The 22,263-nt window shown below is 28.1% G+C and overlaps 1 protein-coding gene across 1 annotated transcript in view; it reads left to right on the top strand.

The window, feature by feature from the left end:
- Positions 1-2,789: 2,789 nt before the first annotated feature.
- LOC127290912 (protein-tyrosine sulfotransferase) overlaps positions 2,790-22,263 on the top strand; it is a 159,951-nt gene continuing 140,477 nt past the window's right edge. The window contains exon 1 of the mRNA XM_051319755.1: positions 2,790-2,957. The gene's annotated coding sequence lies outside the window, so the exon portion shown is untranslated. The remainder of the gene's footprint in view (positions 2,958-22,263) is intronic.

Below are 22,263 nucleotides of genomic sequence, written 5' to 3'. Positions count from 1 at the left end.
TGAAAAGTATTAATAAATTAAAATAATAAAAATACCTCTATGGATAGTACTGTTACAGTTTTTCTACCGGTATTACACCTTATATTACCCTTATTACTAAGTTATTACACGTTATTACAGAGTATTACACATTATTACAGAGATATTATAGATTTTTTTGCGTTATTACAGCACCGTAATAAGGCATTATTACACGGTATTACACGTTATTACACAAGTATTACAGGAAGAGTGTACACTTGACTACCAGAGTAAATTCCCCCTCGGTTAGGGTAATCCAACCAAACAAATGGTACTTCCAAAGAGCAAGATGTCTAAATCAGACTTCACATGACTAATATAACCTAACTTACCTGCCAATTTAACAGACTGTATAACCAATTCAACCAGAAATCTCAACCATAAGTTTATGTCTGAAATTTCAGTAGCATTTCTTTCCGTGTATGTATGCATATATATATATATATATATATATATATATATATATACAATGTGAACGTAAACAATATGAGAAAAAGGATGCAAGTTTAGAATAGTGGGTGTATATGTTAAAATCTGGTCGTGTGAACTACGGAACCGGAAGGTTTTGATTTTCAGTTCAGATGATAACTCATTCTTATTGTTATATAGAATAAATAAAAAATATTTCACAATGTGACTATAGGAATTTATTTCAGTTTCGTGCGATACAATATATACTTCTCGTGACTTCGAGAATTATTGTCTCACAGAGAGATCACTCGATTGTATATAAAATTGATTGTATACGATTACATTCTTTTTTACTCTTATTTTACAATCTTATAGATTTCATGTGAAAATAAAAGTGATGGTAATGCGTGTATATAAATAAGTTGTTAGTAAAATAGAAAAAAATATATAGTACAGCTAAAGAAATTTATTACTTATCTATAATTAAAGTACTGTTGTACGAGAATTCTGTAAAGTTAAAATTCTGCTAAATTAAAATTCTTTGAATCAAAAAGTTGAATAAACTTTTTTTTTAAATTCTATTGAATAAAAAATATGCGTTTAATAAAAATTCTAACTAATGAATATTATGGAATATTCATACGTCCCTATAATTTTAAATTAATGTAATATAATTAAATAACAATGCAGTTTCACTGAATTTGTATTCGCAAGCAGTTCAGTTATACCAAAGGTGTGTAACGGTACTTGTGGCCGCATAAAGGCAGTGGGTCATGAACTTTAAGAATCTAAACCATGACTTACTTGTATCTATATATATATATATATATAGTTACATGGGCTTTATTAAAATCTCCTTTAATGAAAATTGCGATAACATTTAGAAATAGTTTCTTGAAACCAAACTAGTTAAATTAGAGGGCTACACGGCGTACTTACCGACCGAGATCGGCAAGGTAGATTTCAACTGTACACACAGTCGATAAAGTAGAAATATATTTACCGACCATCGTTAATTTCGTTGGTAATGCAGTGATCTACTTTACCGGCAGGGTTAGTTCCGGCGCCCGTAGTCTCCTAGATTAACTACTAACAAACATTTTAAATTAGTCAATATTGCACTTTCATGCACTAATTTTTATTTTCCCAAATATATATTACACAAAATTTTTTTACTCTAATTTGGATAAGTTAGTGTTATTATATATTAAAATTCTTTTCATATGTTAAAAAAAATTATTATATTTTATTTTTTAATGTCACTCTTAGACACAATATTTAGAGCATGAAATTAAAAAAGAAAATAAGGAGGTTCTAATTTTGGAGCTCAAAGTCGCATATACCCAAAGGTCTCATATCATAAGTTTCTTTTGCTGGTCACGGGGAAAGTTCAGGACGCGAAGAAACGATTAACCGTGATAACGAGTAATGAATGTGAAGCATTAATTAAAATACTAAGCCACACTGGAAGCTAATGGGACGTTACGCGAAGACCTCGTAACTAACAGTGCCGAAACTTCCGGCTGAATTACATTGTCCAACGCGTGTTCATCTCACAACATCTGGAAATTAGATTCCTTCACCTAAGAGACCCGTTATTTGCCGTCATTTGATAATGTGCACTTGATATAACTTTAAATTTTTTCTTTATTTAAAAAAAGGTAAAAAAAAAGACTCAATAACTTCTTCGTTAAGGAACTAAACTAAAGAAGTGGTGTATAATAATTTATATAGTAGCAAAAAGTTCTTAACTTTTCTCATTAAAAAATAATTTATACTTTAATTATTCGTAGACCGTTATTATATATGTATGTGTATTTTCCTGACAGAAAATTGAGAAAAATTATTATAGTAAATTTTTATTAAAATGATTAATATGTTTTTAATAAATAGATGAATTTTTTAGATTGACTAGTCGAAATTTGGTTGACAGTTCTTTTAATTTTTTTAAACGTAGTATTGTGAAATTTATTGATACGATTTTCATTTTTTTTTTTTTTTGTTGATTCACAATCACTTAAATGTAACTGTACAGTATCTTATTTAAATCAATTATCTAAATATAATATTCCATTATCTATTTGTATTAAACATTATATAGAAAAAAGCTGAAACACAAGAGAAAATCACACCATAGATATTATTCAATGATAAAATATCTATTTTACTTTGATTCTTATATTTTCATTAATATTTAGGCATATTTTTTTGTTTGTAAAAATATTTTATTTTATTTAAAAAAGTTACAAAATGGCGGAGTTACGGCCGTTCTTCGAAGATTGTTTTTACTGGAGGGTCTCCACTGCACGCAGCACACAGGTTGTAAATGTTAATCTGCAGTGGGATTAGGGGAGACCGAGGAGGAAAGTAACAAAGCTTATAACTTTTAAACAAATTATCGGATAGACATGGTTCAAACATATTTTTAGTCGGCACTGTTCCCCCTTCCTCCTCCATAGTGTGTCCGAGCCTGACAGGAAAGGTTAGGTCTGATTCCGGTGTGACGTGCAGAAAAAACGTCAAAAGTAAGTTTTCGTTCAAATTTTCAAAGTCTCGTATTTCTTTAATTTTATTGTTTTTCAAAATGTGCCTTTCGTTACTTTGTAGCCTTATTATCTGTCTTTAAGTTGTGCTTAAACAAACAATTTAACATTTGTGTAGTTTTAACTTTTTTGTTGACATACAAGAAAAAAGCGACCGAGGAGGAAAGTAACACGCTACTTTTCTCCTGTTGTCGATATTGTCCATGTTTTAACTAATGATTGAAGCAAATCGTATTTAATTTTACGAATAACAGAGATTTATTTAAGAAAAACCTGTGATCTAGGTAAGCATAAAATATCTTTAAGAAAAAAAATGAGCTAAATTCATAAAATGTTCGAAATATGTGCTAAATATGTCCCAAATATGTGCCAAATAAGTATAAAGTGTACTTAAACTTTCATGTGTTCCTAATAAAAATATTTCTAATTAATAATAGTCATTAGTCTAAAGATTTTTACATAATTTTATACTGTTACTTTCCTCCTAGGAGCTTGTTACTTTCCTCCTCGGGGGTGAGGAGGAAAGTAACAGATGAAGAGCTTGCGTAAAAGTTATACTGTGAACTGTCAATTTATTATAAATGTTTAATTCAAATTTTATTTAAAAGGTGAATGTCCAAGCTTTCATTTAATATATTGGACAAATTTATCCGACAAATATTTTTAATGTTAGCATAAAAAAACTGATTTTTGTTACTTTCCTCCTCGGTCTCCCCTACTATTAGCGATAGTCGCTATTTAGCGCTTTTCGTTATTTAGAATTGAAAACTTACATATTTTTAGTGAAATTTGTTTCAAATCATGACCAAAATAAAATACCGTTGACAGTTTCTTCAAAGCTTAAACTGCAAGATAGTAATTTAGAAGAAACTATAAACATAACCCTTCTAAATAAGGACATTGACATAGAATTCATGTCAATTTCCTAAAATATTTTATCTACGTAGCAAACAAATACAACATGAAGGTGGAATCAATTCTTTAACTTCATTTTTGCCAACTGTTAGTTTCAAATAAAATAATAAACTACTACGAAATAAATTATACTTTAATATTGCAAATAACCTATTAATTTAATAAATAACAACTTTAAAAATAAAGTATCTAGTTTAATGTTAAAATAATTTATAAAGGAAATAAATTTTTTAATTTAATTTAATAAATAGAAATTAAGAAAATTAATCTTATTGCATAAGAATTAAAAATAATACTTGAATGAGATTTAAAATTAGGATATTCTTTACCAGCCTAAATTTAAAAATTGATAATTTTTTTTATTAAATTAATGAATTATTTTTTAATTAAATTGATTTAAACTTTCATTTCTTGAAAAACTCTTTAACTCACAAAAAATGCCCTATACATTTTTTTAGTGAAACCTTGCGTGAGAACAAAAATTCTATTTCCGAGGTTATATCTTCAAAATTTATTAAATTAAATTTTTTTAGACAATATCTAATAGAAACTTTTAATTCTATGAAAAAGATAATAAATATAAATGAAATAAATATTTAATTATTAATATAAAAAAGAAAAGTAAATATTTTATTATTATTGGATAAAGTTGAATTATTTTCTTGATTTTTTGTAAGGATAGAGATTGAAAATAAATGTTTTCTTTCTTTCTTTATTATTATTATTATTATGTTTTATTTAGTTTATAATTATTAATTATAAAAAAATTTAAGGTTAAAATTTAGAAATAAAAGTGTTAATATAATAATATTAATAATTATCGTTCCCTCAAATTGCCTTTTTTATAACTTTTAAGGTTTAAAGTGTTACAGTTGAAAAATTTGTCAGGCTTTTAGATATTTCTTTTAATTGCTTCATTTCTTCATCGTGGGAAATCCTTATGAATTTAATACATTCTTGATTCTAAAAAAAAAAATTGTTAAATTATAAAATAAAGCAAATATGAGAAAAAAAATACACAGAAAAACAATTGTACCAACCTAAATCTATCAAAATGATACCATTTTTTTAGTCACCCGATAGCAAGAAAATTTTTTAAAGTGAATGTAGCTTTGAATCGCTACGTAGCGAAATCTTCGTAGCGCTGTCGCTATTTGTAATCCCACTCCTGGAACAAAATAAATTTTTTTTTCTTAATTTACATTAGAATAGCCGATTTTTGAAATATTCATTTTTGTTAAATTTGCGAGCTTTTGAAATTACAAGTCGATTTTTCCGACCAAAAAATCGGTACTTTTTCGTCCCTAAAAAATAGAAATTTTATCATATCGAAAATCGATCTTCTACTTCTGTGAGGAATGTTATTTTAAAGATATGATAAAGATTTAGATTGAAAAAAATGAAAATTGATTGAGTTATACTGCGTGCAGATTTGAAAAATCGTGTTTCGAGAAAAAGGCGTTTAAAGTTTTGACATATGTTTAATGCATGAAAGAATAATAAATTTAAGTACGAAGAATTTTTTAACATTAGTCTGCTATTCCTGGACCATATAGTTGACCTTCTAATGACATCTTTTAGTGAATTAAAAAAGTTTGAAGTTAAATTCAAAGGTATTATGTGGACCCGTCAACACTAACAGTGAAGCAGTTGTAAAGATATTGATTTCTCAATTATTTAGTTTTTATATATTTGATGATATTGATTCTTTTTGGAGGTTTTGTCCCCTCAATTTTCTCCGCAAAGCATTAAATTAGAACATTTTCGTGTGAAACTGTGGAAACCTTTTTCCGATGAAGTAGTAATAGCTTTCTCACATAGGGAGGGAACTATTTCTGAGGAGGAGAAGAATGGAAAGTTTCCGCTAAAGGCAATTGTAATATAACTGAGGGTAATACAGATATAATAACTTGACCATATTGAATTTTGGATTAATATAAATTTTCCTACAGTTCGATATTCTATAACTGCTGTGAGTCAACAAGTAGTAAGTGGGTATTCAAAATAAGAAAAATTTTTCTATCCATTTCCATTTGAATAATTTTTATTTTATTATATATATTTTTTTGTAAATATTTCTAACATCATCTGGAATGTTGTATCAAATTAACAATGATAATTAAAATAGTTTCTGTAATTTGAATTTTCAAAATTTTATATCTTTTCAAAAAAAAACGTATACTTTTCTTCAAAGTTATATCTAGTCTGGTTCGACTAGAACTCTTTTTATCTAATGATTCTCAGGTTGCGCATACGTGAAAGACAAAGTAGAATCCTTTGGCACTGACAAGGAATTGCCATTATTCAATGCCCTCGTTTTTTTCTCGGTAATCATTTTTATTCCCTTGCACGACTTAGTGGTAGTTCTAAAATCGCTCCCCCAAGTTCCATTTCCAATCGATTATTCTTGTCTTTCTTCGAAAAGTGAGTAATATGACTTCTTCAAACTCTTATATATACATATATGAAAGATAAACTGAAAATACTGTTAAAAGGTGAAAAAAATTCTCTATGCATACGATGAAGTGATATGAACCTTTTTCAAAAAAAATTTTATTTTATTTTCGGTTAGAAAAGAATTGTACGGACAGTCAAAACAATAATTAGTCGTATATTTTTGTTTTTTAATAAAAAAAAATGTTAATTTTGAACGTTATAACTATTTAATAATAGTAAAATTGGACGTTTGTTAAACATCCGTGTAAATGTAATTAATAACTGCTAATTGACCATATAATAAGTGATTTCTAAGTACTCGTAAAATAAATCATCGTAAAATTATTCCTATAATGAAAACATTGGTAGTAAAAGTTTATAGCTACATTAAAAAAATCGAAACTCTTTTTTTCAAATGAAGATTTTAATGGTTATTTTTTTTAATATGAAAAATTGATAGCAAATTATCTTTTAATTTTACCTATTAATTAATTTCTAATATAATAAAAATAAAATATATCTATTTTATAATATATAATAATAATAATAAATGCAAAAGTAAGAAAGTTCTAGTTACATAATCTTTTCGCGGTCAAGAACCTCTCTGACCTTGACTCCCAAGAAAGAGAAAAGTGAATGGAACGATCAGGAGTGTGCCAAAGTATGTTATATAAAATAAGTTACGAAATGCTTCACATCATTCTCAGTTTTGTCGGTTCACATCATGAATTACATCTCGTTATAAATAATTAATAAATTCTAGTGTGATATAATAAAATTAAATAATGTATCTATATATTCTTGGAAAAGCAAAAAGAACATCTTTTAATTTGAAAGTTATGCATTTTTTTTTATCAGGAAATAATTATTTTTTCTTTTGATTAATTTCTTCCTTTTTTAATCACTTTTCTCTTTCTTATTCTTTAGTAGTTTAAACTTATATAAATTAAATAAATATTAATATTTAATTAATGCTAATTAAAATGAGTTTAATATTGTATTTATTTAGTAGTATTTAATATATAGGAATGAGTGGAACGTGACCAATTAATAGTTTAAGAAACGAAACTGTGCATTCGATTAAAGTTTCATTTACACTGCATAAATTTATTGTATGAAATAAACATCGCATACAAAATTTAAGTTTCTAGCGCCATCTATTATGGAAGTTAGGTACCGAAACGTGTTTTGGACACTAGTTGCATCGATCTGTTTAGTCTATGATTAAAAGCAAATTATACACTTCAAAAAAATCTATCAAATATTTTTTAATTTACTGCTGAACACGAATTAGTCCGGGAGCTAGCAACTGTTTTTAGTGTCTAATTTTTGAAATATTGACATGTATGTATAAAATTTTTCGTTTTTTCTTAATTATGTACATTTTACGGGGAAACTGAATGTTAAGTAAAAAAATACTCCCATTGAAAATTATAAAAGTCCTAATTCCCTATAAAAACATTTTTTGTGATTTTTATAATTTTGTTGTGTTTCAACACTAGAGTCCTGAAAAGTGTATATAAACTATATAATGTTGAATTTAATTTATTATTGATTTTATTTAAAAATTTTATTATTTATTATTATATTTTAAAGACAATCAACGTTATCTACACTTTTTCATTATTAATTTTGCCAAGCCGCCAAGTTATTTTATGGAAAAAATATTAAACCTAAAAAATAGTTAAATAACCCGTCAAGTAAATTTTATAGTTCTATTTAGGAAAAACTAAAACCAGCTCAGGAACTCCATTGTTACTTTACAGCAATAATAAACCGCACAGAGGGGGGGATAAGGATAAACACCATTAATTAGACAAAATTTATAACATTAACACTATTTATTAATATTGACTTCAAATTTTAGAAAAAGTTAAATAATGGCAGAAGGCCGAAAGACAAGATTTATATTTAATTTATTCGATTACACTTTAATAATAATGAAATCGATTCTGAAGGAAACGACTCCTAATTAATTTATTGGGACTCATCGTCCATTTGACGACGACAATAACGCCTCGTATCATTTTTATAATTTTAATTATTTTACACGAAAAAGAATAGAACACAACTTGACTCTACGAACACCAGGATGAGAATGAGAAGAAAATGTCTGACGAGTCAAACTTGAAAGCGTCGCTAAACAACGGCCTCTCTTTTCGGTGTCATTGAGATCAATTAATATTCAGTAATATAATACCTCCGACCGATAATCGATACGCAGTCGTCGGTAACGCAGATCCCTACACTATCCGATGTTAAATTGATTAATGCGAAAAGTCCATAGGAAATTGACTAACACCAGGAAGCTCTTCCCTTGATGACTTCTAATTTCAATGACAGATAGTGATGTCCTCAACGTCTTTGTGACCCGACGAGAATCCTCAGTTATATTTTATCTGAATGAAGACACACATAGTGATATGTGGATTCGCGGAGGATATTTAATATAAAATCAGTGGAAGTTGTCTAGTCATTTTCATTATAAAAAGGACAACTGTTTGAGAATTATATTCCTTGCAAATTTGCTCAGTCATTCTGACATCTCATTCTGAATTGTACATATGAGTAGCAAAAATAAGAAAGTTAAAAAATTAACAAAGAAACAAAAATTATGTTTTAATGTTAAAAGGAAATAATTAAAGAAAAATTTATTTAAATGCCTTTAATACAACCATTTGCGATTTCCCATTTGGGGTATAATTAAGCGACAATGGTGTTTGCTGTATACTGGAAGATTCATATTTTATCTACTGTAGATATCAAGTCAATAAATCGAACAATTTAATGCACATAAGGATAGTCAAAACTACGTTAGAAGCGTGTAATGCTTGCAGATTACATCTCTCACACGATGTGCGTCGCTTAATAATATATGCAAGTGTTGTACATGTATCGCTTATTCGAGTCACGGAAATTCATCCGCAAGGTCCAGAATTCAATTTCCTTATCCGCGCATCTAGCCGCATCCCGCTTTCAACAGTGCCACATCCATTTCAACACCAGAAAGTGCATATATACGTATATATATTTATATATATAAAATATATATTGCTGTGCACGAAAAGCTTTTATGCTATGAGAATTTCGAATGTCAGAAAAATTGACATCTCTTTGTTTAACGAAACACACATTTCAAGTTTAGTCACACAACACTTTCGAAAATTAAATTCAATATCTATCTACTTTTCAGAAAATTCTATCAAATTAAATATTTATTTACAATATAAAAACTTCTATTTCTACACATTTAACAGTTACATTTTCATTGGATTGTTTTATAAAACAAAAAAATATGTAAATCTAAATGAGAAAAATGAAATTTTGTAATAAGTATGCGAGTATATTTTGCACCAATTATGTGTATAATTGCTTTTATGTATAACTGCTCCTTACATATATAGTAATTAAATCATACTTTACCTTTTTCGCCTCAATTAATTAAGTTGGCAAACCGTGGCTTTATAAGTTATTTCATTTTTGTCAGCAGCGTAGTAACCATGACCGCAGTTGTAAGCAATTTAAGATATGAATACAATAATTATAAGTCATGAGAGACCTTTTATTTTTCCAGTTTTTTTATTTATACATAAAATAAAAATTTTCAAAAAAAAGTTGAGAAAATTGTGGAAAAAATTGCGAGTAACAGTATTTTAATAAATTTATACATTTTCAAAATAAAATTCAAAATTTTAATTCATCAGATTTGCGTGAATTCTCGGGAATTTTTAGGATCACGAATTACGAATTTAATATCAGATTCGTAATAAGCAATCCTAAAAGCCAGGATATAAAGAATTTTTAGCTAGTCTGATGAATTTAAAAAAAGTCTGCCATATTGAAACCACCATTTTGAATTTTGTACTACAAACATTAGATTCGTAATCATAGACTCCAAAAATCGATGGGTAACAAGTTTCAAGCTAATCGGATGAATTTTAAAAAATTCTTTCGCCATATTGAATCCGCCGTTTTGAATTTTAAAAGGGTAACATCGAATTTGTAATCAGCGATCCTGAAAATTCCTTAAGTAACACCTTCCAAGTGAATTAATGGAATTTTAAAAAATTTATCCGATATTTTAAATTTTGAAAAACTAATGCCAAATTCGTAATCAGCGACCCCGAAAACCCCTAAGTAATTAGTTTCAAGGGAATCCAGAGAACATTTAAAAAATTCGTCCGACAAATTGAACCTGACATTTTAAATTTTGAAAAACTAATTATAAATTCGTAATCAGCGACTCTTAAGATAATAAATTCATTACAGTGATTGTCTTAGTTAATTATTTGTTTATAACAATTTACTGAATTCAATGGCTTTAGCGGTTTTTCAAAGTGAACTTAAATTTTCCAAATGTTTGACATATTATACATTTGTGCCTATTACTTAGGGGTTTCAAGGGACGCTGATTACGAATTTGAAGTCAGTTTTTTAAAATTCAAAATGGCGGATCCAATATGGCGGACGATTTTTTTATAAATTTATCATATTTATGTTCATGCTCCATTTTTTTTTACTAATTATTGACAAACGACTTTTTCGTTTTCAATTAAAATTTAACTAAAAATTTGTAGGATTTTAGTAATTTCAATTTCTGTATTTCTAATTTTTTCGGAAATTGACCTTTACTGGTTAGATTTTATTGTCTCATGTTTATATTTTGCTGTAACATTATTAAATTTTTATTTTCACTTGATGGAAAAAGGAAAATCGTGTTTTTGAATCTCCTTTGAAAGTGTCGAGAGGATTCCACAGTTGTGGATAATAAAGCTCCCTTAACTAAACAAGACAGTGCGCTTACAAGAGCATGTCCCTTTTTCTCAGAGATCGTATTAATGGTGTCTCTCTATGGCGCTCTATTCTTCTATTGTACCACAAAGTACCATTTGCTCTTTCTTTTCGGCGTTAATTTTTTTTTATTTTCCGTCTCCCTCTTTCTTTTTGTATATATAGTCCCAAGGGCCTAATAACGAAGAAAACACAAACCTTAAACTGTTCTCCTTTTGCGTCGTACTATTGCATCTTGAAAGTTTCAAAACGAGTTTCGTTTGTTTCGTGGATCTTTTACGAAACAAAGTATAAGGAACAACTTGCCATTCTCGTTGAGGTTAAAAGCAATCGTTAACGCACAATAAAATACTTCTATTTTATTTTTATTCAAAGGGAGTATATATTCTCTTCACGTAGAACTATACACTTTTTTTGTTTAAAAAATGAAAAAAGTGAGATTAAAAAAATTTTTTAGGGGATCCGGAACCTAAAAATAACCCTGTATAATTGCTTTTGCTTCCTCTGGAGGAAGCTATGTAGTCCTTCAAATTATGAAATTATTAGAAATGCACCAAACAAATTTTTTTCTATTTATAAATGTCATATATAAGTCCCTGATCAATTGTCCGGATGTATGTATGTGTGTGTGTGTGTGTATGTGTGTGTGTGTGGATCCATTTTTTTGTGAACACGATAACTTTAATACGTTTTAACGGATTTGGCTAAAATTTGGTACGTATATTTGTCACATCAATATCTCAAAATGGACACAATGATTTTAGAAAATACCCACAAAAAAAATTTTTTTGGCATTTTTTCAAAAAAATCGATTTTAATCGAAAAAATTTATTGAAAGCAAAATTAAAGGCAATACATAGTAAAATCGTATTCCTCATATCAAGACGAATCGATTGGTATATATAAAGTTTATATTTCATTGAAATTTAAAGAATAAATTCAAAAATTCAAAAATTCAAAATTCAAAAATTCATATTTTAGTTAAAAAAGTTTTTGTGAACACGATATCGTTAATACGTTTTAACGGATTTGGATAAAATTCGGTATGTACATTTGTCACATTAATATCTCAAAATGAACACAACAATTTTAGAAAGTACCCCCTAAAAAAAATTTTTTTTTTACTTTTTTTCAAAAAATCGATTTTAATAAAAAAATTGTTTCAAAGCTAAAATAAAGGCAATACATATAATAATCTTTTTCCTTACGTCAAAAGAAACTGATTGGTTTTCCAATAAAACGGTTGAAAGAGTGGAAAAGGTGGAAAAAGATATATTTTTTGAAATCATTTATCATATTTTAAAAATAATATGTATATAAATTATTAATTTATTGCTTCCTCCAAGAGGAAGCAAATCTTTTGCTTTGCGCAATGAGGAAGCAAAATGTTCATGAAATGAACATAAACTTCTTTTATAAAAAGGGACCCCCATCTTGTTTATATTGTTTTTAATTATTGTTTTTAAGAGGGGAAATCACACTAGGTCGCTAATTTTTAGCCGTTTTTCCGGATAAAATAATTCTATTGAAATGCAAGAATGACATTATGTTGTACATATATTTATCAGTCTCTCATAATTTTGTTAAGCACTTTTATTAAAAATATTCCAAGCTATTGATCCTGGAGCTGCGCCATCTGAGTTTACAAGTGCATTGCAGTTGGAAGTCAGCAAATTTTATCTAAAAGAGAAAAATTAAGATTCTTCAAATTTTTATACATATTTTATTATTAAAATATGAAAACTAAATTGAACGATCACTCCGAGTCAGGTTTAAAATAAAACAATTTTTTACGTTTCGACAGCGCAGCTGCCTTCTTGAGAAACTACAAATTTATTAAATAATTATTATTAAAACGTGTTACATATAGATTTTTGTAATACTTGTTATGAAAATTATATGCATAAAACCTAATTACTGGAGAAAAATGAGACTAAACGTCTATGTCATAGCAGTTTTGATTTGACAGTGATAAAGTAAATATAGAATTTTTCGAAGTACGTAGAATCAGCTGTGATGAGGTAAATGACCGCATCAGTAAATAGAAAATAAAGTAAGAGAGATGTCAAGGTTTATCAAATTGGATAGAAGAGCTATGAATATTTAATTTAATTATAGAGAATATAAAAAAAGCGTTTACAGCGCAATGTGCTCGTAGAACGAACATTATAATTTTTTGACCTTTAGGAAGGATCACTTATCAATTAGAAGTCTCGTTTCTCTCTGACAAAATTTCGGCAACCTACCAACAGTGTGATTTTGTCGCCTGCTAAGCGATGTAGTGCGCGCCATCTACAACTTTGTGGCGCGTTAATTTAAATTAAACGATAATATTAATTAAAAGTAAATGAACGGAGAAACGATCGGGAACGGCATACTTAAATAAAAATTAAATTTAATAAACAAAATTCGTTAATTACAAATTATAATAAAAAGGATAATTAAGATGAAGTATTAAAAAATAAAAAACTATTAAAACACTTGTAAAGTGAATTCTTTTATTTCTAGTCAACGCCTTATTTAGAGTTACGCTTAGAAAATCTGAACAAATATTAATTAAGAATTGTTTTTTTTAACTTTGAGCTTATTTTATAATAAGTAATTTTTTAATATAATTTTATTTTTTATTTTAATTATTTTATATTAATTTTTCAAATAAGAAAAAGTGAGACAATTTCTGAACGGAAATTTGTAATAGTCGTTAATCCCACACTGTGATATGGTTTCTCGTAAACAACTAAGTATAAGAGTGATTGATAGACAGAATGTCTATTATTGATTCATATTTGCAGAGTTGTACAATTTTAGGAAGAAACATCAATCTTGCATGCAATACCCGATTAACAAGTATTTTCCCAGTTTGATGACAACATTGATTCAATAAATTGATAATAAAGATTCATTGTTTCATTTTACCAAAAATAATGTTTTCATTCGAATACCAGAAAGAGACATGATCTTTATGTTTCATATACCATTATTTGCTTCTTAACAATTTATTAAATTTTTTATTTCTTCAATTTTTGAATGCAATCTAATTTTTTCTAATCTATTATCAACATCAACAAATTTATTTTTTAATAAGCAATTACTATATAAAAAATTGTATTTTATTTAAATCTAATTTTGTTTTTTGATTGATGAAAAAAAATGAATTGAAATGCTATAATAAAGAAATAGAATGCGAATTGACCAAAATAAACTTGAATGGAATCTTTTTCTAGTGGATCTTAAAAAAAGAAGTTTCACGTTTTCATCTTTTGCCTTTTATGAAAACTTCACAATTATATTACTCGTTTCGTGTAGTTTTCCTAAAGCTTCATAAAGAAAAGTTTCTTGGGGCTAAATTCCATTCCTCAGAAAGGTTTTTTTTTTTTTTGGTTAGTATGTATATATACGACTTTATTCAGTACTTGGTTCTTTCCTAATAGTGCGGGTTATATCTGTTGAAAACGAGTGGTACACCGAAAAAAAAAATAAAATAAAAAAAGCAGGTAGACGGAATGTTGTAAGAACGATGCAATGAATTTCAGTGATAGTAAAAGCATCTTGGTATTTTCATCTGTGCGTATATAGTTCACAAACTGAAGCCTTTTTAATCTTGTACATCTTTCTCAGTTTCACCATAAAAACATTCTCTTAAACAGTAATTGAAAAATGCTCTTAAAATAACTCTCATTTGTAAATTTTTTTCAAATTAATATAATTAAATAAGAATTTTTTTTATGTTTTATTAGTAAAGCACAATTTATAGAAAAAAGAAATTCATATAATATTGTACAGTAAAATGAAACGATTTTTGCAGGGAAATCCCGTTGGTGTATCCCTGTAAAATGGAATAGTATGCTCTATTTTATTCATTTAAAAGAAACAGAGCTCGCTTCCTTTTTAAAATTCTTGTCTTGAAATACCACAAACTCTCGTCGATAACATATCCCATAAGAATTGAATTTCAAATTAGGTTGAGAGCGTATCGCTTTTGCGGGTGGATGTAACCTATAACAGAATAGCTTACGTGAGAATGCACGTCACGAAAATGTAATTGGGAAACATTGTATATAATTATTGTCCTGGTGAGTGAGATCCTAATTCTTGGCAATTTTTCCCTATAATGAGATTGAATAAAATTTACCAATTTATTTACTATTTACATGGCAGCCATTTTCACAACGCAACATTATTAGTTAATTTTATGGTTATATTTTTTATATTTTATTGCTTAGAAATGTTTTCGGTTTGTATGCATTTTGTTAATTTAAAAGTGCAACCTGCAAGTGTTTACCACTTAAGATTTAATATTTCATTATTGGTTCTAAAAGGAAGAAATAAATAAATGTAAAATAAATTTTAGCTGCCCTTTTGTTGTAAGTTACCTTGTGAATGTTCACCTCGTGAACAAATCTCATGAACTGAACTCAAACGATAAGAGATACTTCTTATATAGTCTGTGGGCGTGATCAGTAGGAAGCAAGGAGGGGCGTCGCGCGCTCCAATTGGAGGGCTTCATTTTCGTTAGAGCGTCAAGCGAATTCCTGAGTTTTTCTTGGAAAAAAAAATTAAATATGATACCATTGCCCTCTGAAAAGTGGTGCTACATTAAAGGAAATAAAATTTTGAGGTTATGTTTGATATGGAGACAGCGGCGAAATCTTTTTATAATATAGAGAAATTAAATAATAATTCTTTTTTATATAGAAAAACACTGTTATGAAATAAATATTAAATATTATTCAACTAATAAAGTTTTAATAAAATATTTCAAATCGATAAACAGAATAGAAAATAATATACTGGTTTAATGTCAATTATTCTACACGAGACTATTGAAAATTTGTACCTACAATTGAATAATGATAATATTATAATATTGTCAATATTGGTTACACGTTTCGTACGTTAAGCTATAATAATTACTGGCAGCTTTATTCTCGCAATGTATAAGTAGTATAAACAACTAATACGGATTTGTGTATGATGCTTTTGTGCCAATGAAACGTTACATTGTGTATATATGTATATCTAAAGAGAGATAGAGAGAGAAGTTTACCATTGCGTGAGAATTCGTATATAAGGTCTAGTAGTAGGATATGGATAAGAGCATAGGAAACAGTATTCAACATATATGGACATGGTAAATATACACCTACGTATATATAGAGTTCGTAATAGTTAACTTAGGTAATGAGTTTGAGCTACGTGCACCAAGGATAAACTGAGCTCAATTCAGATGCTACGCTGGCAAACACATATTCCTAACTTGTATCGACTTAAGCTCTTCATTATTCCTCGTCTATTCCTCCTTAACTCCCATCTTCACTCAGGGTATTAAAGTGTTAATGAAGATCCTTTCAAAAATTAGGGTATTATATTTGGGATAAAAGAAAAGTCTATTCCATTCTTTTTTTTTTATTTTCTATTCCATCAGCCTCTTCAATTGATTGCTTGATTGATTATTCAATTATTTCTTCGAGTAAGAAAAATAAATAAAAATAGTTACAAAGCAGATTTTTGAAAATAATTAGATCAGTCACAGATTTTATAAATGTTACATCACAGCCACTTGATATTGACGGTTTAACAATATTTATTGAAGTGTGGAAGTAGTAATTTACAAAATTGTAGAATTAGCATTTAACTGAATTTTCAAATCGTCAATTTGCATTTAAGCTGATTTTCAGTATTTCAAATTTAAATTTTCGATGAATTTTCATATTTCACATTCTTAATTGACTGTAGTCCTAATTACTATACTTCCTAATAAACTTTGTTTAAGAAAAAAAATGGTTTATTCTCACGTGATTCACAATTTACTTAATAAAAGAGAGGAGAAAAAAAATACAAACATAATTAATTTAATTAAACGACATTATCGTAAATCTTCTTTACTATTTATGCTTGCAGATTTTAGAAAGATAAAAAAAAATAAATGTCATGCGAACTAACTTTTTTTAATTTTTGCTCTAATCAGATGTGTTTTAAAAAAAATATTTTGAAAATTTTCAAACATTTTAATAATTAATTCTTTTATTTTTTTTTAATGGAAAAATTTATATAATTATATTATTAATATCGGATAATTTTATTTCTAAATATAAATAATTATTGTTTTTATTTTTAATTTTTAGAATACTGTTAATATTTAGTAAATTTTCATTAAAAATGTTCACAACCAGTAATATTGAAAATTGTATAGCCGATCCTCGGTATCAATAACTGTACAACAATGATTTATGCATGATCATTAAAATTATTTGACAGATGAGGTTCATTTCACATTCTCATGATTTACGATTTTCAATAGATAAATAACAATGTATTTTACATTCACTAACAAACATCAAAATTTCCCTCTCAATATTCAATATAAAAGTTTTATAATTTAATATACAGAATTTATTTCATACAATAATAAATATAAATATAGTACATTATTAAACATAAAATTGTTGTTACATATGTATAGATTTAATATATATTCATGAATGAATATAGAAATTCTTTTTTATAATAGTTTTTTATATACCTAGTTAAAAATATAAATGTAACACTTATTGAAACAGTAAAAAAAAATGATCGTAAAAAATATGAGATACACATATATGTACAACATGATCCGTGCTTCATTTAATTTTAGTGATTTTTTTTATTTCTTCTATTAAATCGATTGATTTAATTTGCAATAAAAACAAAATGTTTTTAGTTTATGTTGGACATGAAATTTTCCCCTTTTTATTAAAGATTTTTTACTATCGGTTATTTCTTTAAAAAAAACAGCCTTTGAAAATCTGATTAAATTCTTATATTTCCACATAAAATTGTGAATTATTCTCTCAAAACCAATATATAGAACCATTGGAAAATCCATAAAAATTAATCGAAAACGTGATGTTGCACACGTATTACCAAATTACATGAGAATTGATTTAAAAAAAAAATTCTCTAATATAGGTGAAGAAAGCATATTAGCACTTTTAATTATTATAATTCCCATAATAATATATGTCATTTCGCCAATTTCAAACAAATTGAGAGAATAGAAATATTTAATTGTTTAACCTAGTTTGCCTTATATTTAAGCTGCTTTGAACCAATTTTGTATATACTTTTAACACTATATTGAACCTGTTTTGATTCACCTTGAACCTACTTAGATTCTCGATTGAAACTGCTTTGACCCTACTTTGAACATACATTAACTTTACCTGATTCAATCCTCCTTTTTACCTACTTTGAGAAAGTATTGAAGATTGATCCTACTTTGATCCTAAATTGGCATTTCATTGAGCGCGGTGAAACTAGCGAGCCGCCAGCCGGCAGACAGCAGACAAAACCATAGGCGTCGACGCTACACTAAACGCCACCACTAGCAAATTGGAGCTGTTGGCTATTAATTTTTACAAATAAAATTTTTACAAATAAAAAACCTGCTAATAAACATTCTAAGAAGGTTTTCCAAAAAGAAAAATAAAAATACATTAATAAATAAATTTTTTTAGTCAATTTTAGTGAAAAAAAACCAAAAAAACGACTGTCTGCTACAAGCGGCTGGGGCTGCTGGCTATTAATTTTTCCCAAAAAAATTCTTGCATATATAGAACTTGTTAATAAACATTCCTAGAAGATTTTCCAACAATAAAATCAAAAAGTCATTGAAAAATAAATTTTTTGAGTCGGTTTTAGTGAAAAAAAACCAAAAAAACGACTGTCTGCTACAAGCGGCTGGGGCTGCTGGCTATTAATTTTTCCCAAAAAAATTCTTGCATATATAGAACTTGTTAATAAACATTCCTAGAAGATTTTCCAACAATAAAATCAAAAAGTCATTGAAAAATAAATTTTTTGAGTCGGTTTTAGTGAAAAAAAACCAAAAAAACGACTGTCTGCTACAAGCGGCTGGGGCTGCTGGCTATTAATTTTTCCCAAAAAAATTCTTGCAAATATAAAACTTGTTAATAAACATTATTACAAGATTTTGCAACAATAAAATCAAAAATTCATTGAAAAATAAATTTTTTTAGTCAATTTTAGTGAAAAAAAACCAAAAAAACGACTGTCTGCTACAAGCGGCTTGGGCTGCTGGCTATTAATTTTTCCCAAAAAAATTCTTGCAAATATAAAACTTGTTAATAAACATTATTACAAGATTTTGCAACAATAAAATCAAAAATTCATTGAAAAATAAATTTTTTTAGTCAATTTTAGTGAAAAAAAACCAAAAAAACGACTGTCTGCTACAAGCGGCTTGGGCTGCTGGCTATTAATTTTTCCCAAAAAAATTCTTGCAAATATAAAACTTGTTAATAAACATTATTAGAAGGTATTCCAACAAGAAAATTAAAAATTCAGTTTTTTATTTGTAAGAATTTTTTTTGGAAAAATTAATAGCCAGCAGCTCCAGCCGTTTGTTAGCAGACAATAGTTTTTCATTAATTATTATTGTTTGATTATGTAAGTGTAAATTGTTTGTTAACTAATCATATTTATGTTAAAATTTGTTCATGTAGTATCATAATGTAATGTGTGAATCATTAGAACTGTTTTTATTTTTGTTTAAACGTTGCTACCCAATTTGCTAGTGGTGGCGTTTAGTGTAGCGTCGACGCCTATGGTTTTGTCTGCTGTCTGCCGGCTGGCGGCTCGCTAGTTTCACCGCGCTATTTCATTGAACCTAATTAGATTCGTAAGTGAATCTACTTAGATTGTCAATTGAACCTGCTTTGACCCTACTTTGAACATACATTGACTTTACCTAATTCAATCCTCCTTTTTACCTACTTTGATAAAGTATTGAAGATTGATCCTACTTTGATTCTATATTGGCTATACATTGAACCTAATTAGATTCTCAATTGAACATATTTTGATTCTCAATTGAACCTGCTGTGAAGATACATTGACTGTACCTGATTCAATCCTCCTTTTTAACTAATTTGAACAAGCTTTGAAGATTGAACCTATAATGACCAAAAATTAGTGAGATATTGAACCTGCTTTAATTCTATTTTGATCATATATTAAACCTACTTCTACCCTACCTTAAACCTACGTAAATTCTTTATTGAACCTGCTTTGATCTCGGCCTGAAAATGCATTGAATTTACCTAAAACCTGTTTTAATCCTACTTTGTACCTACTTTGAACAAGCATTAAATATTGAACCTACTTTAACCGTATACATTAAACCTGATTAGATCCTTTCTTGACCACACATTAAACCTGCTTCTATTCTACGTTGAACCTAATATAATCCTACATTGAAACTTTAAAACTATTTCTTTACCATATCTTGAATCAAATTTAATGCTACATTGAACCTGATTTGACTTTATCTTGAACTTACTTTTCTCCAACATTGGACCTGCTTTAACGCTATATTCAAACTGCATTTTCCTTTTTTTCATACTACACTTCACATAGTAATTATATAAGCCCATTTTTTTATGATTGTAAAAAATCCCTTTGACCTTACATTGACCTTGTTTAAACCTACTTACCTACTTTAATTGTATTTTCGATCAATCTTGAAACACCATTGAACCTACTTTTCTATGGTTATGGTAGGGCAAAGAAGGTTATAAGTTTAATGTAGGGTTTATTATAGTTTAATATTTAATGCAAGATTTAATTTAAGGTCAAAGTAGGTTTCATAAAAGACCAAAGTATATTGAATCTAGGCTCAAAACAAGTCCAGTAAAGGGTCAAAAAAGTTTTAATATAGGGTGAAAACAGGATCAAAATTGTTTCAAGAATGGGTCAGAAGGAGGTTTAATCTCTAATGTTAGGGTAAAGAAGATTCAATATAGTTTGAAAGTTAGTTCATTACACAGAAAATTAAAAGGCTTTAAAATAAGCTGCAACGCTTATTATTTTAATCCAATTTTGTTTATTTTAATCCGTTTTGGTATTAAAATAAGCAAAATTGGATTAAAATAATAAGCGTTGCAGCTTATTTTAATGCCTTTCAATTTTCTGTGTATAGAATCTGAGCCTACACGGAGAGAAAAAACGAGCCTTTACAGCATGGACCTATATATGCTCTCTTCGTACGCGCCTCTACCGTCCATCTTCGGTACGACCTTATACTATATTTTCACTTGCCCGTACTAAAATAGTAAGGAGCCGAGCTACTACAGCAAGAGATGGTACCGAAGATGGACGATAGAGGCGCGTACGAAGAGAGCATACATAGGTCCATGCTGTAAAGGCTCGTTTTTTCTCTCCGTGTAGTCACATTTTTTTAAAATCTGCTTTATGGTAGAGTCAAAAGAGGTTTAATGCAGGGTCAAAGTATGTTTAAAGCAGTTTCAATGTAGGGTTAAATAATGTCATATAATTTCAGAAACTACACGGAAAAAAATTTTACGACGAGAACGAGCTATTTGGGAATATAATTAATATGAAGGAACGAAACATCCAACGCTGTAAATAAGTTTCATCGCAGCAGCCGAAAGTTTAGCCAATTCGCCTATAGTGAATTTAGATTTTAATCTTTCTGGTCAGCCATTTTGGCAATACAATATCGCTGGTTCATTTTTGTCGAAATGTTTAATTGTTATGGCGAAAAAATTCTCAGATGCAGTTGTACTTTGTTTTCCGTGTAGTTTAATTAATTAAAGTTTATTATTATTGGGTCAAAGTAGGTTGAAAGTAGGATCAAAGGAGGTTTAATATAATGTTGAATTAAAGGAAATTTAATGTAGAATTCAATAAAGTCAAGTCAAGTACAATGTTGGATTAAAGTAGGTTCAAGTTAGAGTCAAATCAAATGTAGTTTTAAGTTAAGCTTATAGCAATCTCAATTGCCGGGTCAAAGTATCATTTTGAGTTGAGGTTTTTCAGTTCAACATTTATCTATGAATATAGAGTGGCTATGCACAATTTGACTATACAAATAACTTGTCCATTCTCGCTCTTTCCCTCTCCATGTTCAGATGGAGCTTAATAAATAATTTTTTGTGAATGAAAAAAAAACATTCAATTATCGGGAATAGAACAACTAAGCTTTACAGTTTCCAATATATGCAATCAGTCGCTTTGTAAAACTGGAATGGATTCCCGTTTCCTACTATCATTGAAAATGCATCAAAGCGCACAAAGCGATTCCACAAAGTGGACAAAGCAAACTTTGACATAAGCGCGCAGCTTG

Source organism: Leptopilina boulardi, unplaced genomic scaffold, assembly GCF_019393585.1.
Source record: "Leptopilina boulardi isolate dan_hultmark-lab unplaced genomic scaffold, ZJU_Lbou_2.1 LbouV2_95, whole genome shotgun sequence".
NCBI lineage: Eukaryota > Metazoa > Arthropoda > Insecta > Hymenoptera > Figitidae > Leptopilina > Leptopilina boulardi.
The sequence above is the reverse complement of the archived record's forward strand: the minus strand, read 5'-3'. Positions and strand labels throughout refer to the sequence as shown.